The sequence below is a fragment of the Anomalospiza imberbis genome, chromosome 2 (assembly GCF_031753505.1).
Source record: "Anomalospiza imberbis isolate Cuckoo-Finch-1a 21T00152 chromosome 2, ASM3175350v1, whole genome shotgun sequence".
NCBI classification, from domain to species: Eukaryota; Metazoa; Chordata; class Aves; order Passeriformes; family Viduidae; genus Anomalospiza; species Anomalospiza imberbis.
In genome coordinates, this window is record NC_089682.1 from 41,122,508 (window position 1) to 41,133,898 (window position 11,391).

An 11,391-nucleotide genomic window follows, 5' to 3' on the forward strand; every position below is an offset into this window, starting at 1 on the left:
ATGCAGGATAATCTCCTGCTTGTATCCACACATGGAGGTCAAATGGACACACAGAAATGGGGGGCAGCAACTGGGGCAAACAGGGAGATGGAACATGCTGAAGTCATCCGTGGGTTAGTCTCTGAAACTGGAAACCTTAAGTGCAATCCCAAAGGTCAACTTGTATATCAGGAGATGTTGGTGAAAAAACTTGGTTCCCCTAACAAAGCTAAATAGTACCCTCAATAACAATATCACGGCAGGGGTGGATTGCTTCCTTTAAGGAGCCTTCAGTTTTAACTAGTTATATATACACACACATACATGTAAATGTAAATATTTGTGTTTGAGTTGCACAGGGACCAAAGAGACATTAAAATAATCAATCAATCAGCAAAAAAATTCAGAGGGCTTTCAGATTCTCATCAGTAGTGTTACAGAATCAAAGAATGTACAGGACACCAGGCTTTGTGAAAAGCCCCTAGGCGTACATCTCCATTGTATGACTGATATTTCGTACTTAGGGCCAAAAATAGTTTTTAAAAAACAGTGCAAAAATTACACAGGCATTTCCAACACTATAGAGTACAACAAATACTCTGTGTTTGCCAGCAGCTGAGGCTGTGGAACAGCTATTAGCAGATGCTGACTGTACGATGATGACTGCTGTAAGTGGATGCTTATTTAAGGGACGTTTTCAGGAAACAGCCTGCTCTTAGGAACAGTCTATAAGTGAAAATGCACTTTGCAAGATTTTTACATCTTGCTGGCCTGCCTTTTGCCATTTTACAGCCAAGGAAATGTTAATGTGTAATAGAATTAGCATTTAGGAGAAGCCTAGAATACTGCTCCTTATAATATAGCCCAGTATTATTATTCAAGACAGGTCTTCTCACAGAGCAATTTAAGCCCCCCAAAATTACCCATCATTACACAGACAGTCCATTTAACATTCTGAAGCTAATCACACAACAACCTACCCTTTCAAAGGAGATACAAAACCTCACTTGGGTTTTAAGTTCTGATTACAAGATGAGGTTCCAATTGAGAATTTCAGCTGTAAACCAAATGACCTTCAATGACTGTAGACTGGAAAACCTGGTGACTAATCTAAATAGATTTCCAGGCAGGGGGAAAAAAACACCACCCAGCTCTTGTTTCTAGTCCTCCGCATTATTAGGGGAATGACAAAGACAAGCAGAATGTGAAAAAAGTCATGACTCCAGTGACCTTCATGTCTTTGTCCCAGAAAGGTCAGGAGTAATCAGCAAAACTTTAACTAGAGTTCAAATTCAGCTTTGCTGTCCTTAGAGGCTGGTAAAATTAAATATTCTGTTCTTGTGCTCCATAAACAGCCACAGTAATTGGTGATGTTTCCCAGCATTGGCTATGAAGATGTATTGGCATGAGCTGAAATTCAGAGAGACGGTACTTCACATGGTATATGGCAGTTATAACCAAATCCTGATTTCAGCTTGCAATGCTGGAAATCACAATCACATTCCTTAAAATGAGATCATACCAGGATATGAGCACGTACCAGAATGTCTAGAACATGACTTTACAGTTTGCAATGCTTGTCATCCAAGGCAAAACACCTATTGTCAATATCTGGAAAAAAAATCCCATGAAACGGGAAGGCATCAGGCAAGCCAAAATCTGCAAGAGTAAGCCATGTGAAAATAGGAAAAACAGTGAGTAATCTGGAAGACAGCTCATAGGGACTTTCTGACCTTGGCCTGGAATGCTTTGTCCCTTTCCTCCTTCTGCATGTCACAAGACTTACTTATTTATTGAACATCCATCCTGATTAGAGCTGTAGGAATGACCATGTTGGATCAGACCACTGGAGACCAGCATCATACCATTAGTGAGCAGAAGTTTATAGAAAGTGTAAGGAACTAAGGAAGAAATAAGCATATATTCTTAGGAAAATTCTCCTTCTTGCCCTTGGCAGTAAGGTATCTCCTTATGCCTTACTATGTAGGAGGTATAACCTTTCCAGTAAGATTTTTAGAAACCCTGAGTTTATACCTTGGGAGTTTCCTGTTGTCCACATTAATATTTTGTCAGATTTTGAATCCTCCTGAACATCTGATGCAAATTATGGCCTCAGGAAACAATGCAACAGACTAATTTTGAGTGCAGTGAACACATGCATATTTCTCAACATATTTTTATTTTTTTATCATTTGTGTAGTTACCCATTCTGATTCAAATGTTCATATGCAGCACCTTGTGTTTTGCATGCTTCTCTTCAGTCAGTCTTCACAATAAGGATCCAAGTGCCTGGCAGTTCTTCACTTCCCATTTGTGAACCTCCTCAGTGCAGGCTTTTGGGGGGTTGGAAGCCAGCACATGTAAGTATTGAAGTCTGTAATTTATTTTTATATACCAGCATGTACTGGTGTCAACAGGCTTCTTGAATCCTGTAGGAAACATTCAAAATGAAAAGCAAGTTGCAAAATTAAGTAAAGGATCCATTAAATGCTCTCTTCTCCTCCTCCAGCAACTTAAAAATCGTGGCACTTACCTTGAACTTTAAAAGGCTCCTTCCTTCTTATGCATTCAGATACTGAGTTGCATTTCCTGTGTCTTGAAACATAATGAGAGTGGACATCCTGTGCTGCACAGCATCAGTAAAGTTGCGAGACACCTGCAACATCCAGTTTTAGAGCTGTTGAAATGGTGACCAGCATTTCTGAAAAATGTGGAATTTGGGAAGAGTGAGAGATTCTGGTCCAGGATTCAAAATCAATATCTGCATACTCTGCTTTGAGTCCTGTTCACTTCAGTGAGTGCACATGAAGTAAAATGTGAATTTATCATGAATAAAGGAGACAAAGCCAATCTTTTGTGCATGCTCTACTGCTTCTAGTGTCTGCACATTCTGCAGACACATTTGGTAACCAGGATTTCCCCAGCAAAATGCTTGGTATGTTGGACAATGGGAAAAGTGTTTCAGCTTTCTCTTGCATGTATCTTCTCTTGAAGGAGACAGGGTGAGAACATCTGAAATACAGCATGGTAAAAGTGTGAGTAACCATCAAGGGACAGGGACAAAATACCTCCCTTTAGCCTTCCAGTTTTCACTGTACCTTTGCTCTCTGTAGGTGATGTAGGCAATAATAGATAAGAGGATATATACATATATTTATATACATATACACACTCTATATATAAAAATATATATAATATATTATATTTGTATTGGCCCTTTTGGTTCAAAGGTAGCCACTGTGAAATAAATGCAACAGTGCTCAACACATTTTCCAAAATTATTTTAGGGAAGTGACTGGGTATGAAGTAATACATCCCATGATATAAAGATAATAAGCTCTGTGCAATGTCACTGCAGTTATAGGTATCAATATACTATGAACCATTAAAACCATTTAAAAAAAAAAGATGCTGTTTTGTTAACATTACTTACAATGCCACACATAAATAAATCACAAGAACTGTAATAAAGAAAATAATAACAGTAAGGAAATTAATAAGATTAATTATTACTTAAAATGGCATTTCCTTTAAAATGCCAGAGTAAATTTGTTAAGATCTTACTAAGGAGAGACAAACGAATGTTCCTAGAAATGAGATCACAAAATTTATTTGTTCTCTTTAGCTTCCTCAATTTAGGAAGAAATTTAATATTGTTTTGCATCTAAAACTGCATACAGTCTTTGCCCAATGCATGAAAGTATGTTTATTATTAAGTTCAAATATTCACAGAGAGAAAAAAGATGCTCATATCTTAATAGTGGCTTTAATTATCAGGAAGCTAACAGTACACTTCTTAGAGTTGAGAGCTATCAATGCTAAATAATTTTGTAGTCACTGAAGATCACATTCTAGTACTGTCTAGGAAAAAAGTCGCCTCATCAGATGTAAATATTTAGCAAAAATCAGGATTTAATTACATTACATGATTAAATAATTTTATACCCTCTTTAGTACAGGAACTTCAGTACTGAGTAATGGCTAGATTCTAGAGTTTTATCTTTCTCTTATCTCCAGGCACTGCAGAGACTAGAAACCATTACAATAGGACAAAAGATCACCATTACAGAGTTATTAGAAGGGGCAGGAACATCAGGAACATGCTGGTGTTCTGTTTTTAAAAACAAATGACCCATTAATTGACAAAAACAACCCCATTACTGGAGTAACAAACTTAGTTTACGCAAATGTCCCTATCAGCATTATTCAAGCCCAAACTTGATTTAATTTGGAAAAGGAATGAACAAAGCTTAGGGTAATGGCAACCTATTAGACCATGCAGACCTTAATAATACATTTAAGAAAGTGTGCTGAGTGACATGAACATCAAAAGAGAAACCAAGAGAACGAACTGCAGAATAAAGGAGAATTTCTGTCTGAAATCGTACCAGAGAAGGAAGAAGGAGTAACACAGGCAGAAGGAGCACGTGCCCAACTGTAAGTGAGAGAGAATAATCGCATTAATGTCTGTTTCCCTAAATAGTTTCAGCTTGTTTCTTTATTCTATTTTTACAGAATCTGATTTCTATTCAGGTTCAATTAATAATAATGAGCCTAAAATTAATTTGCATTATCATTTACAATGGATGCTTTGATCATGTATGTAGTTGGAACTATAATGCATATATTACCATATTATGCAAATTGCATTTTCAGTGTCAGATACATCTGTATATCATTTCTTCATGCCACAATCCTGTTTATTGTGTCTTTGTCTACAGCCCGGTAGAGGGAGAATCTGGGGAGATGCTACCAGGAGAAATACTGCTACGGGTGTACCCTCCTCTTATGTTCTCTCTCTAAACACCTAGTGTTAGCATCAGACAGGGGAGAACTTTAACACAGATCTCTTGTTTGTGTCCTTCATGAAATTAACTCTCCTGCATTGAGCCCACACAGGTAACCAAGCACGTACAAAAAGCCCAACTACCTTTTTTTTTTTTTTTTTTAACACAAGTTTCTCTCAAGCAGAACTTGTAACTGCTTGCAGCATAAATCTGACAGAAATCTGACCTAAAAAAGAAAGATGAACCAGTACCATGATGTACATAAAGATCTGATTTTTAGGTCAAACTTATGCATTCATGACATTGAACATGCTGAGAGAAATGTTGCACATCAATGGGTAATGGAGCCACTCAACTCTCCCTCAGCTGACTACTTTTTGCCACTGGCCAAATTTTGTATTGCAGTGAGCGGGCCCAAAACTATTAGTAGTTTACATTTTTATACTGCCTTTCATCTTGTGAAATATTCCCTTGCTTTACAAGTTGGTACAGAAACCATATAATGATTGTTTAATCTATTACAGTGCTGGAACTTTGTGGTGAAACACAGGAAGGATTTAGCAGGCGAGAATAAGAGAGCTGTTTTGGAGAGGAAATGAAAACTATAGTGTCCACTTGAAACAAAGATGGGAGAATGCAATTTTGAAGCCTGGCATCTGGCCAGGCCATCAGAGTTAACACACTTTAACAGATACAATGACTGCAGTGGGATCTTTAATGAGCAAAGTGGTCAGAACTTTGCTTTAACATGTCACCCAAAAATGCACTTGGGTCACACCTTGCATCTTCTCATCACGCTGACTCAGATCTGAATCAAGCAGATGAGATCCTCTTAATTATTTCTTCTCTCTTTTAGCTAGAGCCCTAGGTAAATCTCAAACATGAAACAAACAGCCAAAGACAGTCAAAAGAAAATTTTACACCGCTTCCAATTTCATGAAGATTTTGCATAAAAACATGTCCTTCCAGCCAAGCTGAGGACCATATAAGTTTAGATTTTCCTCCCACAGATAACTTACTTCAGAGTGCCCCTACAGGCTTGATCCTGCCTTCCAAAGAGATGATGGTGAAATTCCTCCTGTGAGGTCACTAGGCCCCCAGAAGATGATTCATTTGGCCATTTCACTGTGCTTAGTCTGTTTGACAGGAGATAAGAGCAGTGCCCGAGGAAAGGGAAGGGGATGAGTGGGACTGCCCTTTTTTCTTGCCAGCAAGCTGTTTGGTTGGATCATCCTGTCCTTTGAAACCTCTTTGCTAAGAACTGGGTCTATTTGCACTGCTACTTTCCTTCCCAGGACACCCTGGGACGTGATGCATGCAGAATATTTCGGGTGAAGGAATTTAGCTTGGTGTTATCTGGTGAATGACAAACATTGAGTATTGTCAGATTGAGGTATTCCTGTGAGTCCTCAGCAAAGTGTTAATCTGATTAAACTTCTAAAAATTGATAGACATTAAACAGAAGGGTGTATTAATATTGTCAACAAAATTCAGTTCTTAGTCACTCAAATGCAAACGTCAGATATTTGTTGCTCAGTGTGCAATTAAAAATGATCTGATCACCCTCCAAGCAGAGAACTGACAAAAACATGAGGTGAGGAAACATTTTTGGTTTATCTTCTGCATATAGGAAGATGCTGATAAGAAGGAGGAATCATTTTAGTTCTGTATAGATAAAAAGATCATTCTTGGCAGAGTAGATTAATGTACCTGTCTATACAAGCATAGAGGAAGAATGAAGGAGGGAAATAGATTAGTATTTTGCTGCCCATGGGACAATCAAATATGATCTTTGGACTGGCAACTGGACTAATAATAATCACTGTAATAAACCAAGGCCTTTATATCTATGATATGCAGTACTAGCTAAAAGATAGCTGCTTCTTAGCAATAATGAGCTGGATTCTTCATCACTCATCACCTTGTGTAATTATTGTGGTGAGTTCAAAACAAAACCATTATGTTACCAATCAGATTTTTTTTTTTCCTTTCATGTTGTATTTTTCTTGCAAGGGCATAATAACTACTCACAGAGTAGACAATTAAGAACCAGGCTTAATATATTTATTTTCTATGTAAGAATAAGGAAAATGTAAGAGATCTAATGGATGAGTGCAATATCTTGGACAAGAACTGTTATTTAAAGTTTAGGTACTTATATGTTGCCAGAGCCAACCCTGTGGTTAAGCAACTCCAAGGAAGAATGAAAAATGGATAAAAAAAAGCAATCTGGCTTAATACCAAATAATACTTTTTCTTCTTTCATAATGATTTATTAGCAGTTGTGTTAGTGAAAGCATGCACAGCGATATTGAATAATGTGAAGACAAGTAAACTATAACAAACTTAGTAATTTAAAACTCAAAACATCTGATCAAGTAGCATCTTAAATCTGAGATGATTTTTTAATTGGCCAATTTGGTTTTAGTTGAATTTTTTTCTAAAGTACCGTGGCTACAGCTGAAGTGAGGATAATCAAGTTAAATTATGAAAATAACCTAGCTATGTGGTAAAGGTCAACAGAAAGTCTTGTTAAGATCTGTTTTTTATGAGGATATCCTGTCTGTATTGTCAAAATGGATTAACATTATAACACAACAGAGCCTGTCAATTGAAAGAAAAGGAGATATTAGCACAAAGATACTTGTGACAATTAATATTAGGTTTTGTTTTAGACTGTGAAAGCAAGAAAATATCACAGCCTCATTCGATCATCTCTTCATTTATATTTTTCTAGCACAGGTCATAAGAAGGTACAGTAATGTTTCCTTTTATTTTTTTTTCTCTTGTTGGCTTGTGGACAGGAATTTTAGTCTTGAGAATAGAAATTGTTAGATTTGTAACTCTATTTCTTTAAGGGGAATTTTCCTAATTCTTACCACATGCACTACATTGAGCCTTAGAGTTAATGTGGCTTTTACCCACTAGCACTGAACTGGGAATGGAGGGTGAAGGAGTTGCCGACATGTTTCTGTAACCATCTGTTTTCCAGGATAACTGACTATGTAAATAAAAGTTACTCTGTGAACATGAACAGTCTTGGGCTCACTTGTTTGTCTTCCAGCCTAAAACTACAAAGGGAACTTCCTTGCAGGGAAGTAGCAACAAAGGTTTAGTTATTTCTCACAATATTTTGTATATGCTGAGCACACCAGTACATGAAAAATGTCTTAGAGCTGAACATTTCCAGGGAGATTCTGTGTTCTTGTGTCAGTGGCAGTAGAGTAAAGCCAGGGCAGAGACTTCAGTCTTAAAAATCCTTCTAAATGTTCTTGCATGGTCAAGTCCCACTGGCAATTATGCCAACAGTTACCAATGGCATTCTGAAGAAACTTGATCCAGGAACAAGAAGTCTTGCATTTCAAAACATCACAGGCCTTGAAATGAACAAAACAGAAGCTGGGAAAGAATGCTCACTCACCCTATGGCCGTACTCTGAAGGACTTCGGTGTCCTCATGTCTGTGAGGGCTTTTACCTTCAGTGATGATTTGAATCCTTGGAAAGACATACCTGTGACTGAAGTGATCTGAGACATAAATCTGACAGGACAAAATATGGCATGCAGTATAACCCTCCATACCCTCTACATAAATTAGAAACTCTGTGAGCCCATTGAGTTTAAAGCACTTCCCACACGTTTTCAGCTCTTGCTACTTATAAACCACAGCAAATACCAAGTATGGAAGTGTTCTGTACTCACCAGCTGCTTCTTCCTGAGTGACCACCTGAAATTGTAATAGTGTCAAAAGCATCCTAAATGCATCACCACACTATGCCAGAAGGCTAGCCAAAAGAATCAGCTTTTCATCCTGCCTCAATCTGGGAAGAAGACAGTGCAAGCTGTAAGGAGGATGCCCAAGTTAGTGAGAAGTCTGATTGGAGTTTAACGTTAACAAGAACAGCCACCACACAAAATGCAGCCCCACTTTTCTGGACATTTAACCAAAAAAACTGCACTAATAGGTTGGTGTCCGATCTGCAAGAGCTAGCACTTCTGTAATTGTCCAGTGACATAAAACCAGTTAGTACCAGCTGAAATACATTAGCAGCTTCAGTAATTAGTAGGCATAGCCATTTCTTGTCAGTTCTATGGGCCATATCCTTAGCTGGCGTAAATCAATGACAGTCTTGGTGCTGGAACTGTATTACTTTACTCACCTTGAAATAGTTATGCATACTAATTACTGCCTTACCCATTACTGCTCTTGTCAATTCAGGCACCTGATTTATACCAGGTGAGTTTGTTCCATATATTTAGAAGTTTCTGCACATTCCTTCAAGAATCTGTAGTGTCAAATAAACTCTCCAAATAAGCCAGGCACATGCTTTCCATTATCTATCAAATCAATGCTCAGTGAAGTGACACTGTTGCACATAAATCATGACTGCAATTATTAAATCAAGCTGAGTTTGTATTGTGTTTCTTCCACTGTTGGGTAGAATTAACCATGGAAGAGCAGGAGAACAGGTAGGTCAGGATTGCTGGGATGGAAGAAGGAGTTAAAAGCCCCACCCAAGCTCTCACAACCTAACCTTTGGAGCATGCAGCTGATAATGCGAAACAGAACATAATGCCCTGGAGGAGATACATCTGGAGGTCAGCTCAGTCAGCTACTGTGGAACTGTTCCAACAAAGCAATCAAATATCTAGCAAAACCTATAAAAAAAAAATCACATCTTTGGTATATAGATATCCAGCCTGAGCTGGACAAGGGTAGAGAAGCCTGATTTCGTTTTCATACCCCTGTCAGGCAACCTAGGAGCTGAGTTTTCTCTCCACAAAAACAAAATGATGTCTTTAACTGCAGCTTATTAAGGCTCAGTTTGTCTAACCCAAGCATAATAAATTCATATGTCAAGATTGAAGTTGATTGTTCATCAGAGAAAAATGAGACAAGATAATCCACTTTGCTGGAAACGTAATGCTTTAGGAATGTTACAAACTACTGCAAATGTTTAACTCCCTGTGCCTCATGGGTGGTTATATAACAAAACACCCATTCAGGGGCTGATTCTTATCTCTAGCTTGCATAAGGCCATGTCTAGACAAGGATTTGAAGGTGTGTTGTTTGAAAGTGTTCATAGAGTGGTCTAGCTGGCAGATCAGGAAGCCTCCCCTTCCCTCCCCCCTGCTTCCTGAACTTTTATGCATGTAGAATGGGTGAAGTGTGGGTCCCTGTCCCTCAATTTTTGGTTCAATTCATTTAGCAGCTGACAGTGGCGATTTGTCCACCCTGGAATCAGAATGTGACTTAAGAGGGTTGAGGGAGCAAAGGGTTATCTCCCTGCCCACGTCTAAACCAGAGCTTTCAAAAGGTCTAAGAATTTGGATGTCTAGGCTTTTCAGCATTATTTCCATATATCCACCTGCATGCCACACAGATGACATGCATTGGTATCCCACATAAGTTTTGATGGTACTTTGCTTTTGTAAACCAGTACTAGAGATAAAGGATGAATTTCCAGTGATGGTTTATCCTTTGACAGTATCCCCTTTACAGGAAAATCCTTCCAGTGCTGATTTCCTCTTCCATTGTGCTTAGCCAGGTATAATATTTTTGTTTCTTTATTACCCCATTTCCAATGCACTTGACTCAGCCATCCACTCCTACTCCAAGTACACCTCATGTTGTTGGGAGAAGTATTCAGTTGGAAAACCTGGAAAATTTATGCAATGTTTTCTATAACATGTGAACTATGTGGCTAAGAATCCATCCCACTCAATTTATTTTAAAGCATTGCATTAAGTTTACAGTCTGTGCTTCCTCCATCTCTGATTTTCCTCCTTTTATATCAGCAGCAGCAGCATATGGCAATGGTGGGAATCCTTACAGAGATGTGCCCACCACGTGCCCATCTGTGGCTTGCTCTGTGCAATGCTATTACTCTCACAAGCAAGTTCTAAGAGGAGCAGCATTTTTAACATTCACTTTTTGCATATTTTCCCTTCTCTTTATTTTTGCTGTTTGGGTTTTTTTTTCTTAAGCACACCTAAGTATTTAAAATTTACTTTTGCAGTTATATTATTATTACTTTAACTATCAAGTGTACCTCAGAGGATTAATGAAAAATAACTATTTTATTTATAGCTAATACTCTACTATAGTTCTAAAACTTGTAAAGGCACATTTCCAGTCAATGAAGGTAAAAAATCATGCCTGAGTAAATGTAAAGTTTTCCTTTTTAATCCTTTTTTTTAATCACAGTTAATTATGTCTTCACATTTATAAAACAAGAAGTAGGGGGAAGAAAAAGAACTGGGTAAAGTTTAAACCACATTCAGAGGGAAATCAGGTTAGAGATCAAACTGCTGATGAGAAATATGAGAAATCCTGCCCTGCTGAAATACATGGGAAGGTAATTATTTTCCAAGGGCCAGGAATTTGCCCTTTGTTTTTTAAAAATGAAATACATAGAGATATGTAGATACACATGCATACATATTTGATTTTCTTCTGTAATAAAGTAAGAATGGCCAGGCCAGTTGTGATAGTTCTCTTTGTAATGGTTTACATACTTTAAATCTGGTTTGATAACCTATGATTTACAGTGTCATTAGGAAGGTTGAGACCATGAGCTAACTTTTAAGAAACGGGGTCTGCTGCCATATCTGGAACATATCAG

The 11,391-nt window shown here is 37.9% G+C and overlaps 1 long non-coding RNA gene across 1 annotated transcript; it reads right to left on the minus strand.

Moving 5' to 3' along the window:
* Positions 1-638: 638 nt before the first annotated feature.
* LOC137468713 (uncharacterized) lies at positions 639-8,407 on the minus strand. The gene is made up of 3 exons (XR_010996127.1): positions 8,188-8,407; positions 2,513-2,680; positions 639-2,408 (listed from the first exon to the last, which is right to left on the minus strand). It is a non-coding gene; the product is annotated as an uncharacterized lncRNA (long non-coding RNA).
* Positions 8,408-11,391: the final 2,984 nt, after the last annotated feature.